Genomic DNA, 14,500 nt, shown 5'->3' with positions numbered 1-14,500 from the left:
CATCCCAATATTTGAGGGCAGGTCCGTCTCTGGAATCTCTCAGCGCCGCAGCCAAAAGTCACTCCCCGGAAGCTGTTTTCCAACAAACACGGAGTTGAGACGTATCGCAGCAATTTATGGCTCCGTGGCGGCCCTCGCTGTGCGGAGGGTAGGGGGTGAGGGGTGGGGGTGGGCTGGGGGAGAGAATGTGGTGGTGGGATGTTACGCCGAGCGCCATCGGGAGGCGCCCGAGTTGCTTCCTTCATCCTCGGAGAGCCGGCCGTCAAGTGGACGCGGAGGCTGTGCTGCAAACGACTCGGCTCTTTGTTTGATTTAGGGTGTTTGTTCTGGGGTTGTTGGCTGGATGTGATAAAGCCAGGGATCGGTGGGGGGGGGTCGCTCTCAGGTGTATCCATCACTGCAGCACTAATTTAAAGGCTTCGGTTCAAGAGCCTGGTCTGTTGTTGTCTTCAGAGTCCCTGTAAACACCGAGCTGCATCTGGGGAGCCGGGAATTGTTCCTTCTGTTTGTCACGACACGTTTTCATCGTCCCCCCCCAAAAAAAATAACACCCGACAGCTCCGTCCTCGCCCTGACGAAAACCAGCGGCTCGGGGAGTCGAGGTCATAGCGCCTGCAGTCTTTGTGTGCATTTTAATGTTACGTTGAATGCAAAGGTTCATAAAAAATACCCGTGGCCCTGAGCTCAGGAATAAGTGGGCATTGAAAATGGATGGATGGATGGTTCATGAAAAAAAAACAAAAAAAACAAACACTCTTATAAACACAAGCAAGTGATTGTTGCTGATCTTGGGCTTCAATCATGGCCACCAGCTGGAAATGCCCTGTTGGCTGCTTTACAGGTGTTTATTTTTGTATCGAAGTAAATGGGGAAAAATTATTTTCAGGCTACAAGGTGGGGGTGCAGTACCTCGAGTGGCCACTGGTAAAAAAAATAAAAAAATAAATTGCTGTACCACCATATTGCCAATCCAGTGTCCAGTTCTTATAAGCAGGGGTGCACATAACTTTTTCAACAGATTACTCAGGGGAGTACCAGGAGATGATGTTTGGTACTCACCACATATGTAGCGTGGTCTTAAAAAGTGCAGTCTTCTTCATTGTCCTCCTCAGTGTCCTCCGCACTGTCATCTGCTTCAGCTTCCTGCTTGGTAGATGATGAAGATGCTGCAGATGCAAATGGCTGACCCTGCTTTAGCCTTCAATTAGCTGTCTCCATCGACAGGTTAACAGCTGGATTCGGGTCAAATGTCTCTGTGGTCTTCTTTGATAAGTGAATGTGCATGAGGGCTGAGAGACGAGCATGCGATAGACGAGATCTGTACTTGGTTTTGATTATGTTGAGATGTGAAAATACCCTTTCACAAGCCGCACTGCTTAAAGGCAGTGTGAGAGAAAGTTTAACCACTTTGTTAATGTTGGAGTAAGCATCAGCATGAGAAAAAGTTGCGTCCTGTGATGGCCTTCACTATCAAGCAGAAGTGTGAACTGTCCAATGGCCACCATAAGTTCATCCTTACATTCTCCAATGGTCAGCTTTTCCTTCTGAAATCTAATGGACGTGGTCTTCAAAATGTGTCCAATGTCAAGCATGTTGGCAAGAAAACACTGAAAACGCTCTGTGCAAACATGCTGCAAATCACTGTTTTCACTTGTAGCCAGTTGAATTTTAATGGCTGGCAATAGTCTTAATATTTTTAATAGTGTTTCATGCCTCCATGCCGACCATCTGATATTATGAAACTTGCACAGTTTTACAAAGGAGATCCCATTTTCTTCACACACCTTTTTCAGTGCAGCAGTGTTTTTTGCTTTACCTCTTTGTAGATAAAACTGCAGCAGTCTGACCACAAAGCGATCAAACGTGTCACAATAAGGGACGCTGCGATCAGCCGATTTTGCGCAGTTCTCAAGTGTGTGTGCAGTGCACAAAATATGCACAAGAGAGTCTCCTACCGCAACACGTTGACGTAGTTTTGGCACAACACTGTTGTACATACCAACGTTGGCAGCAGGTACGTCTGTGCACACAGCGACTACTTTTGTTGCCCAGTCATCCAAGCCTGTGTCCAGGAAAAGTCTCACAAGTCCGTTTGTTATAGACTGCGCGGTCCGGTCAGCACCAAGTTCGATCAGTCCAAGAAAGTCCGAGGTAAACTCTGCGTTGCCGGACACAGACACGATGTATACGATTTCCTGCTCGGTTTTTGTAATGTCCTCAGATCCATCAAAAAGCAGCCCCCAAAATTCAGCAGACTGTAACTTGGCTCTCAACTCTCCACTGATTGTGTCTGCGATAGTCTCCGTTATCTGGGTACCCCCCTCACGTGAATGATATGCTCCTCCGACATTCACTCCTAGTCTCTTCAATAATGGAATATCTTCAGAATATGGAGACATGGGACGTGCGTGTTTAGCTTTATGGAAGGTGAGGAGAAAAATATTGGAGAGCGCTTGCCGTTGTTCCTGATTGAGCTTGTCTTGCCATCTGGCAAGTGGGCGACTCAATAGTTCTTCTGGGCTAGCTTGTTTATTAGCAATCACTTTCACCACATTCATGTGCTCCTTGCTCTTTTCATGTCTATCAAATAAGGGATCGTTGAAATTCTTTGAGCCAGTGTAAAACACACCTGTTTTGTCTGCCAGATGTGGGTGCGAGCGGCAAATCTTACACCACATTTCAGTGCGCTCATTGTTAACTTCAAGCCACGGCACATAGTGAAGCCACTTTTCAGAGAAAATCCTTTTCTTTGGCGCGGAGCCCGACTCAGGTTGCCGTTTCTTTGTCGGTGGGGAAACACCAAAGAAGCTGCTTAGTGTCTGTTGTTTCTTTGACATCTTCAAAGTTGTTGGTAGTAGCTTCGTAGTGTGAGCCGATTAGAAACGAAATGACGACAGGTGTGATGTTGCCAGCCTCAAGTACGCAATAGCGCGGAGTGATACAACTGACGTTACTCATTTCTTATTTTTGTCGTGCATGCGTACCTGCGTACCAATTATGTGCACCCCTGCTTATAAGACATCCATGGTTTATACTCGTATTAGATTCTACCCCCCTGGATCTTTGTGTCTGTGGTTTTTCAGTAGCTTGCCACATTGGTTTGCACTTCCTGCCCTCTTTACCCATAATGTGAGGAGACTGGTTATGGAATCTGTGGAAAATTTAGACTCGGAAGCCGGCAAATGGGATGAGGGAGGTCTTCAGAGTTGGTATACAGGCCGCCAGCTGCAGCTATTCAGGACATCTGCTCATGAAAAGTTGGCAAGGGTGCATTCGAGAATAAAGTCTGTGTGTTTTGGGACTAGTTGGCGCTGTGTGAAACTCTAATTAGTTCATACATGAAATATCCAAGTTATTAGAGTACACACTAAGATGTATAGAACTTTAATTATGAGGGTGTATTATCTGTATTTGTCTGAGTTATTCATTTATTTCAGTATGGCTTTGTGAAAATGTCCTGGGGAATTATTTTCTGTGCCCATGCAAAAGTGCACGCTTTTTTTTTACAGAGACCAGATAGAGAACAACTACTAATTGAATTACGGTCAGTCGATAGTGCTTCATATTTTTCAATTTCGGTCACCTCAATAACAACAAATCACAGGACGACTCAGAACCAAGCATAATTTTGCAGAGCGATGATTTGTGTTTGAGGCGCTGAAAGGCAGAAAGACAGAAAAAGCACTTCTGAGAGATAAACCGAGGCAATTTGGTTACAAGTGACACTCCAGCGGGAGCACAAAGGACAGTTGGCGGTCATCAAGTCTCTCCCTTTCTAATAATCCAGTCGTATTGGAGTCGCCGCGTTATCTGCCGTCAACAGGGAGAATTATGCGACGCCACCACTCGCAGCCTTATCTCCCACGCCCTCGGCCTAATTGAGCGCACGGCATTAGTGGGCTTAAAATGGAGAGTTTTTAAAGTCTCACGGACGAGACAAACATAAATACACAGACTGTAGCTTTATCAGATTTTAATCGAGTAAAAAAAAAAAAAATAGTAACGAACAAGCAACAAACAAACCGTTCCTTTCGGGTTTTGGATCGTCGAGGTCAATTATTTTGTCATTTTTTTGGTCCTGTAACCTAAAACTCGACCACATCGCATTTACACTTCCACAACTCAAATATAAATGTACTGATATATATATAAAAAAAAACATGAAATGAAATATTAAAAATTACAAAAACTAACAGCTTCTAGTTCAAGAGCTGCAAAGTTGAAAACAGATAAAAGCAGTGTCACAGTGCGAGTCAACAGAGATAAAGATGTTTAATGAGACTAGAAATATTCAGGTTATCTATATCGGAAATGTTGAAGATTACACATGAAAGACGTGGAGGCTAATGGACGCCCTTCCGACAGCCAGCGTGGCCTCGGCAGCACCTCGACAACAAGATTAACTCCCTGTGAAGTCGCGCAGCACGACGCCCCAACGGGTGCAGCAGCGGCACTTTGTAATGTCATTAGCAGCCGGTGAGCTGAACGCTGACGTTCTTTATTTTTCCACAAAATCCAAAGAATGGCGGCGGATCAAAAGGTTCGACTCGAGAGCGCTAATCTGCCGCTGGAGCAAAGAAAAGTCGGCGAAGGACGGAGCAAAAACGCAAGCGAGGCAAATGAAATGTGACAACGTGACACCTGTCAAAGCTGATAGCAAATTGTTGTCATCAAGCCGGCTCGTTTAGCTAATTAAAGCTAGCAGTGGCCCCGGCATTAGTCACACCTGACTTAGCTGCAGCTGGGGTCCACTTGGTACCACTGGAAGAGCTTTTGGCCACGTTGTGGCGCCAACCGAATCCCTAAAAATGGTCCACTTTGAAACCCAGCGCGTCCTCCTTGCTGAGCTCCAAACAGACGAGGTTTTCAATCACCTTGCCTTAAAACGTCAGACAACACAACAAGCTTCCTTTGTGGATACACGAGGTACAAGAGCAAGAAGGGACAATTACAAGCACAGAAGAAAAACCAGGAAGGAGAAGCTATGAGCTGATGCTAAAGGGTTTAGCTCACAGGAGCAGCTGCTTCATCAGCACCAGACGTCGTTCAGAAACACGACTGAAGCCTTTTTTACGCTGGGCACTACCGAGTACATTTAAAAAGGTACAGTGTGTAAAATTCTGCCATCTAGTGGTCAGATTTTAGATTGCAGCAGCAGCAGCACTTATTTGCTCCTCTTCTCGCTCCCGAGCTTACCAGTGAACTACAGTGGCCTGCACACACACAAACCTGGATACCTGGTCCGCCTTCTTCTTTGTTGGTAACGCGTTTCCAGGTGGGCAGGATTGTCCACATAAGGCTTCCTTAGAACTATGGAGGTGCAAGATGGCAGCTAACTGGGAGCAACCCTTGCTCTATGTATATTCTTATAGATAAATAAGAACCACTCTCTGGGTAGGAAAACTAAGTAACTTTTATTCTGCTATCAGTAACCTCTTTTATATTTACGGGCAGTATGTTAAGCTTTTACCAACATAAAAAACAGAAATCAGGGCAAATTTTACATGTAAAGTTTACACGCAAGCTATTTGGTAGGGTGGTTCGCCACAGGGGGGCACTACTTACAGCAACAGCCCGCCATTTAATGCAATGCTGATAAAGTAAAAGGCAGCTTGGTTTTGGCGAGCGGCGCAATTTTAGCCTCCAGTGCTTGCCAACGACGGAGAAGAGGTAAAAAAAAGAAGAAAAAAAGAGCCTCTGACAGAAATGGGTCAAAAATTCAGAAATGATTTGATGTTGAAACCAGAGTCACAGTCTGGCACTCGTTATGCCTTCAGTCGTTTAGTTTGCACTCATTGCTGTCCAGGCTCATCTTTTCAGTGAGTGACAGACAACTTTTTAACTTTTAACTTTTCAACTTGAGAGGAAAAAAAAAAAGAGTGAAAGCTCTCGGGATTGGACCACCGTGCTTCAGACAGACAAGTATAACAGACAAACCCAGCACAGACGCTGGATGGCTCACACGTCCACTCTGAAATCCCACTCGTCCATCATGGGGACCTCCGAAGGGGAGCGTTTTAAATCAGTCTTTGAAAAAAAACAAGAACAACAAAAAAACAATCAGCTTCCTGGACAGCCTGACCAGTCGGAGGTCACGGGAGCTTAAGTTGTGATGAAAGGGAGGAACGGCCGCTCCAAGCTGCTCTGACAAAAGCTGAAAAGAAAAGACCAGGAAGAGGAAGCTAGGACGTGTTGTAAACAGTGGTGGTGTTCCAGCACACAGTGCATTTCAAGAAAACTCCACACTAAGTGTGCACAGGGGGTCAGCCAAGTGCACTTCCTCCTTGACAGACTCTCTATTTAGAAAAACCTGCAACGCCAACAACAACAACAACAACAACACACACACACACACACACACACACACACACACACACACACACACACACACACACACACACACACACACACACACACACACACCAGCTGCTACTTCAGATGCTAACATTCTAGCCTTGGTAATGTTTCGCACAAAGCTGAGAGTGCTAGCTGAATATTAGCTTAATCGGCAGGACAGCAATTAGTAATTTCCTCTGATGGTAAACACTGATTGTTTGAGGAAGAAATTGACCACTTTCAGAGCTACACTGCACATATAATGTCGTCCATTTTAGACCAGCCTGGAACATTTTTACTCCTTACAAACTGGCAGTCTATGGGCTGCTGCTAAAGCTATTAGCACGGGCGCTGCAGTGCTGGCTGCCTTATCGGAACTGGGTGGTCGTTTCTCCATTCAGAAAGAACCAAGAACCGCATCGGAGGCTTTGCTCGGTGGACAACATGGTTGCACCTCAACCCGGATTGGCTTTGGTGATTTAGCTTCATGCTAGCCAGAGAACAGTCACATGCAAATAAGAAGCAGTGATAGAATAAGGTAACTTGTTCCTTTTGAATGTGTTGTGCAGACGATTTCACCTCCCGTGTTTTCGTTGCCTTTCCTTTCCACAGGGTTAATAACAAACCTAATAAAATCAAGTGAATGCTAATTCACCACTTGTCCTTTGTTCTTGGAGGCGATTGAATTTCCAAATGAGGTCCCTGCTGCCGGCCTGTAAAAATGATGCCACATCATCACCTGCAGACTGAGGGATTCTTCACTCGTGGAAGGCTGAATGCAGGTGCAGCTTCAGAGGCAGGTCAACGCCTTTCCCGGCTCGCTCATGTGATAGAGTAAGACATGGACGTGTCTTACTCCTGAGTTCTATTAGGTCTAATGATGGCCAGCAGCGCAAAAATAAAGCATCAGCGGAACTCTCGCCGCTAACGGACAGCGGCAAAACCGAATGGAATTAGCCCGACTCGTTAAAGCCGGAGTAAGCAGAAGCCCCCGCAACCCAATTAATGTCTTAAATGCATATTAAACATTATTGGCCTCATCATCATGACTGAATAAAACATCCCATTTCATGCTAATGGTGCGCGCTGACCTTTATTAAAGGAACGCAGTGCGATTTGCTGCGCAAGCCTGCACTTCCCTCTGCAGACTGCTTTCAGGGGCGGAGTGTGTGTGTGTGTGTGTGTGTGTGTGTGTGTGTGTGGCAGTGGGGGGGGAACAATCCTGTTGAGGAGCTGAATTCTTTATCTGGTGCAGCACTAACACCTGCAGCAGAGTGAGACGCCACCCGACACTCTGCAAACAGAGTCAAGGATGGATGTGACACTTTCGTCCTGCCTGTTCCATCGCAGGGCGTTCACAGATCGGCGTTCACACTGCGCCACCAGTCTCCAACCTGGTGTCGTTAATGTCGAAGTAGATATAAATGTATGGGGGTTTGTTTTGTTTTTTTTAGATCAAAATTAATTAAGGCCTTATCGACACATTTGAGCTCATTGGCGCCTTGTTTTTTTTTTATCCCCTTTCAGTCAAGTGGAAGGTCTGTTAAAGGGATAAAGTGTCAGTGTAGGCACGAAGCTGAAACTGCTTTTTTTTGTAGACGGGTGAAAACAGAGGGCTAAATAAGCCACTTCTTGGAGATATACAGTTTTGGGATTTGAGACTTAAAACTACATGTTACATAAAAGGCTGTATTTTCATTGATTACTACCCTCCTACTTCCTATCCTTTGGTATTATCAAACAACTGGGAATGAATGCTATTTTTTTGCCATCTTGAGGAAACTTTTCTTGACAACCATGTTATGTATTCATGCGTACTTTGGCAGATAAGCCTGACGAACGGGGATATCGGACGCTCAACAGGTCCGATTAGGACAAAGTGTCGAGGGCCTGCGTCCCCAACACGCATGTGCGGAGTCAATGTAAAAAAGTAAAACTCTCAAACTAAACATTTACATAATAAAATATTCAGCTGGACCCCTCCTAAACGGAGAAGCCTCCAGCTAGCTGTCAGGCTAACAGTGCAGCTGGCAGCCACAGTTTCCTCCCAGAGTCCTGGGAGAGGAGGATCAGTCGGCGGCTAAACCCACTCCCGAATTTAAATACCATTTCTCTTGTATTAATTTAATCAATGCTTTCCTGGCAAACCTTTAGGCTTATATACTGGCATATTAAACTTCTCCGCAGGACCCCGACCACCACGAGTCCCCCCCCTCCGCTCCCCCGTTTTAGCACACAGCAAATTCATTCACGCCGCCGGCAGCGAGGGTGGAGACCCTGCAGAAAAGCAGCCGTCTGCAGACCGACTCCCGAGCACAAAACGCTTCCCATCTGCAGAAGTCAGCGACCCGGCGCTGCACGAAACGGCTGTGGGCGAATGGGGAGGAGAAAAAAAAAAAGGAGGGATTCACTGCAGTGGTGCAGCGTGAAGCAGGGATTTTTAGGAAAAACTAAAAAATTAATCAGCCGAGACAAAAAATTTGGAGCTGCCAACCAGAGAAATATCTGCACTCCTGTGAAAGTTTACCACATTTAATTTCATTTTAGCAGATTTACTGTAATTGTCAATTACATTCGATGCAGCCTTTGAAAAAAAATGATTTAAAGGCCCATTTTGCAATAATACCCGGGATAAAATTGAACAAGAAATGAATACAGCAGACATTTCGTTCAAATAAAAAAACATTTGTGTTTTTATTTGCTAATCCGAAGCATTCAGGTGGGATTAGCACTCGGTTGGTGTTTCCAAGATGGAATTTGCTGACTGTCGCCTGCACTGTTGTCTGACAGCTGAAGCTAATGCAGTGTTTCTCAAAGTGTTTCTCAAATGTTCTTCCTCCAAGGTGGGGCGTGACAGAGAAAGTTTGAGAACCACTGCCCTAATGCCATAATGCAAGTCTATGGGGTTTGCAAGTCTATTTGTCCTAGAGACATGGGACCACTTGCAGGTTCATCGGGATCCCTCAAGACACAGCCACGTCAAATTTGGGGCTTCTAGCCCATGAGGAACCCCGAAACCCTAACTCCAGCAGTAACCCTAACCCTAACCCTAATTCCAGCTTTATCGCTAACCCTAATGCCATGCAAGTCTATGGGGTCAAAAGTCAACTTTGACCTAGAGACATGGGACCACTTGCAGGTTCATCGGGATCCCTCAAGACACAGCCACGGCAAATTTGGGGCTTCTAGGGGGGACCTGAAAAATTTCCTTCCTCCAAGGTGGGGCGTGACAGAGAAAGTTTGAGAACCACTGCGCTGATGCGAGATCGTGGCTGCGGTTCGAAGGGCGATACACGGTCAAAACTACAGATGACTTTGAACACAGCGTGTTCGACCCAGAGCAGCTGAATCTCATCAATGGCACCTTGAAACTACTGACCAGGTGCAATGAAAATGTCGATCGTCGTAAAGAAGTCTTGCTTTTTTTTTTCTCTCTTTCTCTCCACACGCGCGTTTTCGCAAAGCACCTTTCACGGCGGCCGCATCGACTGCGCGGCGACAAAAGCCCACAATACACAGCGAGCCGAACCTTCTGAAACACTCCTCTGGACTTTCATTAAACAGGGAACAATGAGCGCCTTTATTCCGCACTGTTGTTCCACTGTCAACAGGACATTCTTCACTTCACAGTCCAGCACACAGAGGCAGAGTTACTGAGCAGCAGCAGCAGCAGCAGCAGCAGCAGCAGCAGCATTCTGCCTGGTACCAGACACAGACAAACACATACTTTTGGTGGGCTGGTGGGGGGAGGAGAGGAGAGGGGTGGTGGGAAATGGGGGGGGGGGGTCCACATTTGTGGCAGAGACAAATTATCTGCAATTTGATGTGTTTAAAGACTGCTGGGGAAAATGTAAACGGTGGCGGGGCTTTGAACGTGGGAAAGAGCAGCGGAGCAGCGTCGAACATCAGAGTCAGAGAGGGAGAACCAGGAAGAACCAGGAGAACCAGGAGAGCTCGCTTGACTGGGAGGAAAAACTGCCAAGCCGAGGACCCGAAATGTTTGCAACAGATGAAAATGCCTTGTCTGTTAACGGGTTAAAAACCGAAGAGGAGTGGGAATGTGGAGATAACCTGCAGCATCAAATTCAGGAAAATTCAACTTTTTTTTCCCCCTTCCTGCGTAGCTTCCTGCGAACCTGCTCAGCCCGGCCAGAACCTCCTGCAGCCCCTCGGCCCCCCCGCAGCGGTACCGAGAGGCTGGTCGGACGACGTCTTAACACGCGGATCTTCTCGCTAAAACAGATAAAACGCGCAAGATTTGATCTGTTTTTCTTCTTCTTCTTTCTGGGGCATTAAAATGCGCGACACACACGGGTAACGCGCGCACGCGCGCGCACAAAGACTCTTCGAGCTTGACAGGAGCTGCCTCAACTACTACCACTCTGACTGGCTTCTCGAACTAAAGGGTCACTTCACCCCCAAAAACCGACACGTTTGCCCGTCGCTCAGCTCCGACCATCACAAACGAGCTGCGCTGTTATTTTGTCTTGACTCTTAAATGAGCTCCAATTTGACAAAACACAGGCCAGAAACAGAACAACGCGCTGTTTGAAAACACCAACGCCAATCTCTCAGGATCTATTTCCACGCATTCCAGCAGGATTTATTTATCGACGTGTGCAGCCGGAGCAGCAGCAGCAGGAGAGACAGAGTGATGAAGGATGTTCCACAGATGTTCAGCTCAAATTTGACATTTTCTTTTTTTTTTTTTGTCAATGCCGTTCATTTCTTTTGCTTCCCCACACATTTGTGTCACAGCTGATTGTAGTCGTTCTTAAACGTCCACCGTGTAATATTTGAGTTACGATTTTTATATTTGTAAACGATTCTTATTAATGTATAATAATAGACATAGATCGAAGGTCTTACTCCCAGTGAGCTGCCATCTGGCACCGCCATATTTCTAAGCAAGCCCAGAGTGGACAATCCAGCTGCCTGACAGTTGCGTTTCGTACTTAGGGTGAACGCTTGTGTCCTCAAAAACAAAGTTTCCAGGTTTGTGTGTGCAGGCCACCGTAGTTCACCGGCAAGCTCGGGAGAGGGAGGTTGAGAGGGGGAGTGCTGCAGTCCACAATGACACCACTTGATGTCACTGTTCCGTCTTAAAATCTCCAAATATTACACACTTAACCTTTCACGAAACGCTGGAAAACAGGATTGGAAGATATTTCAGTCCTGGTGTCATCGCTGATGCACCTGACACACTGCAGACGGGTCACGCGTGTTGCTACCGTAGCCGCCAACTGACGGGAATTCTCCTCCTGGGAATTCTCCCTTTGAGCCTCCCCTCCAGTTTCCTTCTCCTCCGCTCCGAGACGACCGGCTCTCGGTAATTCTTATCAGTCAGGGCCGCCCTATTTTTAGTCTGCAAACTCAGTCCAGATGCGAGACAAGAGTGATGAGGAAGGTGGTGGTGGGGGATGGGTTGGGGGGGTCGGGGGAGTACCTTGCGGATCCGCCGCTGTAAGTCGACACCCACTCGGTGACAAGTTCCTTTTAAAGCGGTGCGCCGCCGTAACGGCAACATCTGTCACGTTTATTAGCGGTGAGAATCTCGGAGCTGGAAACAACATCTGCCAGCGATTACGATGCAAGCACAGCAGAGCGGAGACCTGCGCTGGTCTCGCAAGAAATACATTAATTCATTAACAAATGTATATTCTCAGGGCGTTACGGTTCCCTTTAAGGGGACAAAATATATACATCACACATTTGGTGAGCATGTGTTGCTTTAGTGTTGACTAATTAAGGCGTTGAGATGGAGCTCTTAAAATGAGACTCCAGAGTCCGGAAGAGAGAGAGAGAGAGAGAGAGAGAGAGAGAGAGAGAGAAAGAGAGAAGGCTTCAGGTCACCAGCAGCTCTTCTCCTTTCTCATACACTGTCACAACGCTGCTTCGGAAAACATCCGAGGAATTTCCTCTGTGCGCTCTCTTGTGTGACAGTCAGTCAGAGGGTCGAGGTGCAGCAGCACCACTGCGAGCCGTGTTGTTTTAGCCTTATTACTTCATAAACACGACAAAGTGACTCTTGTGATTCTTGGACGAGGGACAAAATAAAATTTTCACATGAGCACTTTGCCGCCATTTGCTTATTTTTGAGAGACAAGGTTGTTATATATATATATTATTTTATACGTGAAGACGTTGAGCACAAGCTCCTGGGCGTCATGGCTCAGTTTTTATACCTGATTTAAAATCAGTGGACACTGTAAGAGTTGGAAAAAGAAATGATTTACATCACCGTGTAATGTATTAGATTATGTCTGATGTTATTAAATCATGTCTTATTCTGAAACTACTGATAACAGTTGAGGATTAAAAATGATGAACTTCTCTATTTAGTGTATGTACGCATCCATGTATGTATTTTCATTGTGCCAGTATCTGATGTGTTTGTGTATGTGTCTTTGTGTCTGGGGACTCTGAGGAAGTTTTGGGTTTTAGGTTGGGTTGGATTGGGTGGAAATGGGGAATGGATTTGTGATTTATGGTTGATGTAGGATTTGTGATTGAAGCCTCCGGGAAGTCCCATTTTTTTTACAAACGTACTATGATCAAATGTTATTTGTATTTCTATTTTAATTGATTTGTAAAATAAAATAAACTGAAACTGAAACATGTGATATATTTATCCGCTAATGCTTTTTCTCATTTTCGAAATCACGCGATGGCATCAGCTAAACTTTACATCATGCATGGGTCAGACGTTATAGCTAGGTGACGTTATTGTATTATATTAGCTAGCGTGCTAGCCAAGATACCACTTCTGCTACATCGTACGTCATCACAGTGTTTATTGAGACAGATGAACGTTCATTGCTCAATTGCTGGGCGGTTATAAAGTAAACTGTATCTACTTGTGTGTAGTTAAGGCACTCAACCGTTCCACTTCCTACTGCAGAAGCATCCGATTAAAAACTCGGTTCACTCTCTGCCTTGCGGCCGGTGAATCCGGCGACGAGTAAAGGTTAGCAATTTTATTATTTTATTTTTTTTTGAAACTGTATCGATCGGCGGCTCACTGCGCTACGACAAAGCTGGTGCTGTATCAACTCTCCACCTGGTATCACTGGGGAGGGAAAAGGCCAATGGAGCAGTCAGCGCTGAGCTAGCAGACACACGGAGGCACTTTTACTTATTTATGGCGGGGATCAATGCTACGACTCGGTGGCTCCCCGTCGAGAAACAGCAGCGATCGCGCCTCAAGACAGAAAAACGCATTGATTGCGCCTCATTTCCCCCCCCACCCCCAGTTTTGGCTCTTCTGCCTGACAGTGTTGCGCAGGAACGTGAGCACAATACCAATAAGCACGATGAACATGCCATTTGTACACCCACAAACATCAGTGAGTCCTCAGCATAGCGAGAACCAATATACATGTAAACATAACACAGAGAGAAAGGAAATTTGTGTTTGGTAGATGATTCTTTGTTGTAACTCTTGACTCTTGTTCGGTGGATTGGATGATTGAAATTTGAAGAAACAAAACACATCGGCAATTCTTCCACACGCTGCATCACCGATCCGATGCCTGTGACTGGGACTTTTGCACTTTTGCGTTGCGCCGTAGGCACGGAAACGATGATCGGACGTCGGTGCGTTGGAAATTTCAGAGAAGGTCAAGTGTAGGTCACCTGGGAGATGTCATAAGTGCATTTCAAGTGGTATCAAGTGGTGGTTTTTCACTGCAAAAGTGAAGCGCAGCTTCCGTCGAATCTTCTTGGAAAATGATCAAAAGACCGTTTCAGCAGCTCAGGGATTAAAATACAAGAAAAAAAAGGAAATAAAACATTTACATTTGGCAGCGGTTTCATCGCTGCCACTCACTCCCCCCCGCCAAAAAAAAACCCCAGAGAGATTAAATGTATGTGTATGTGCGAGTGGGAAAAAGGGACTTGACTCCTTACAGCAGCGACATTACAATTAGGCAGCGACTGGGAGCTGGGGGCGGCCGAGCGGGATCAGAGGCGTGTGGCTGCATATTCCCTGGAAATGATGAGACACAGGACGGCGAGGTGGAGAGGGATGACGCAAAGAGGGGCGCCTTTCAAGCAAGTGGCGAGCGGTACTGTTTGCTCATGTGTGTGTGTGTGAGTGTGTGTGTGTGAATGACTTTTTACTTATTAAAACTCTGGCCGCAAACCGACAAGCTGCTATGATTTA

At 46.1% G+C, this 14,500-nt stretch overlaps 1 protein-coding gene across 5 annotated transcripts in view; it reads right to left on the bottom strand.

Annotated features, from left to right (window-relative positions):
• Nucleotides 1-14,500, bottom strand: part of arhgap42b (Rho GTPase activating protein 42b) — a 69,739-nt gene that overhangs the window by 33,073 nt on the left and 22,166 nt on the right. The window lies entirely within an intron of this gene.

Source organism: Nelusetta ayraudi, unplaced genomic scaffold, assembly GCF_046127955.1.
Source record: "Nelusetta ayraudi isolate G7.1 ecotype Tasmania unplaced genomic scaffold, CSIRO-AGI_Nayr_v1 ptg000048l, whole genome shotgun sequence".
Taxonomy (NCBI): domain Eukaryota; kingdom Metazoa; phylum Chordata; class Actinopteri; order Tetraodontiformes; family Monacanthidae; genus Nelusetta; species Nelusetta ayraudi.
The sequence above is the reverse complement of the archived record's forward strand: the minus strand, read 5'-3'. Positions and strand labels throughout refer to the sequence as shown.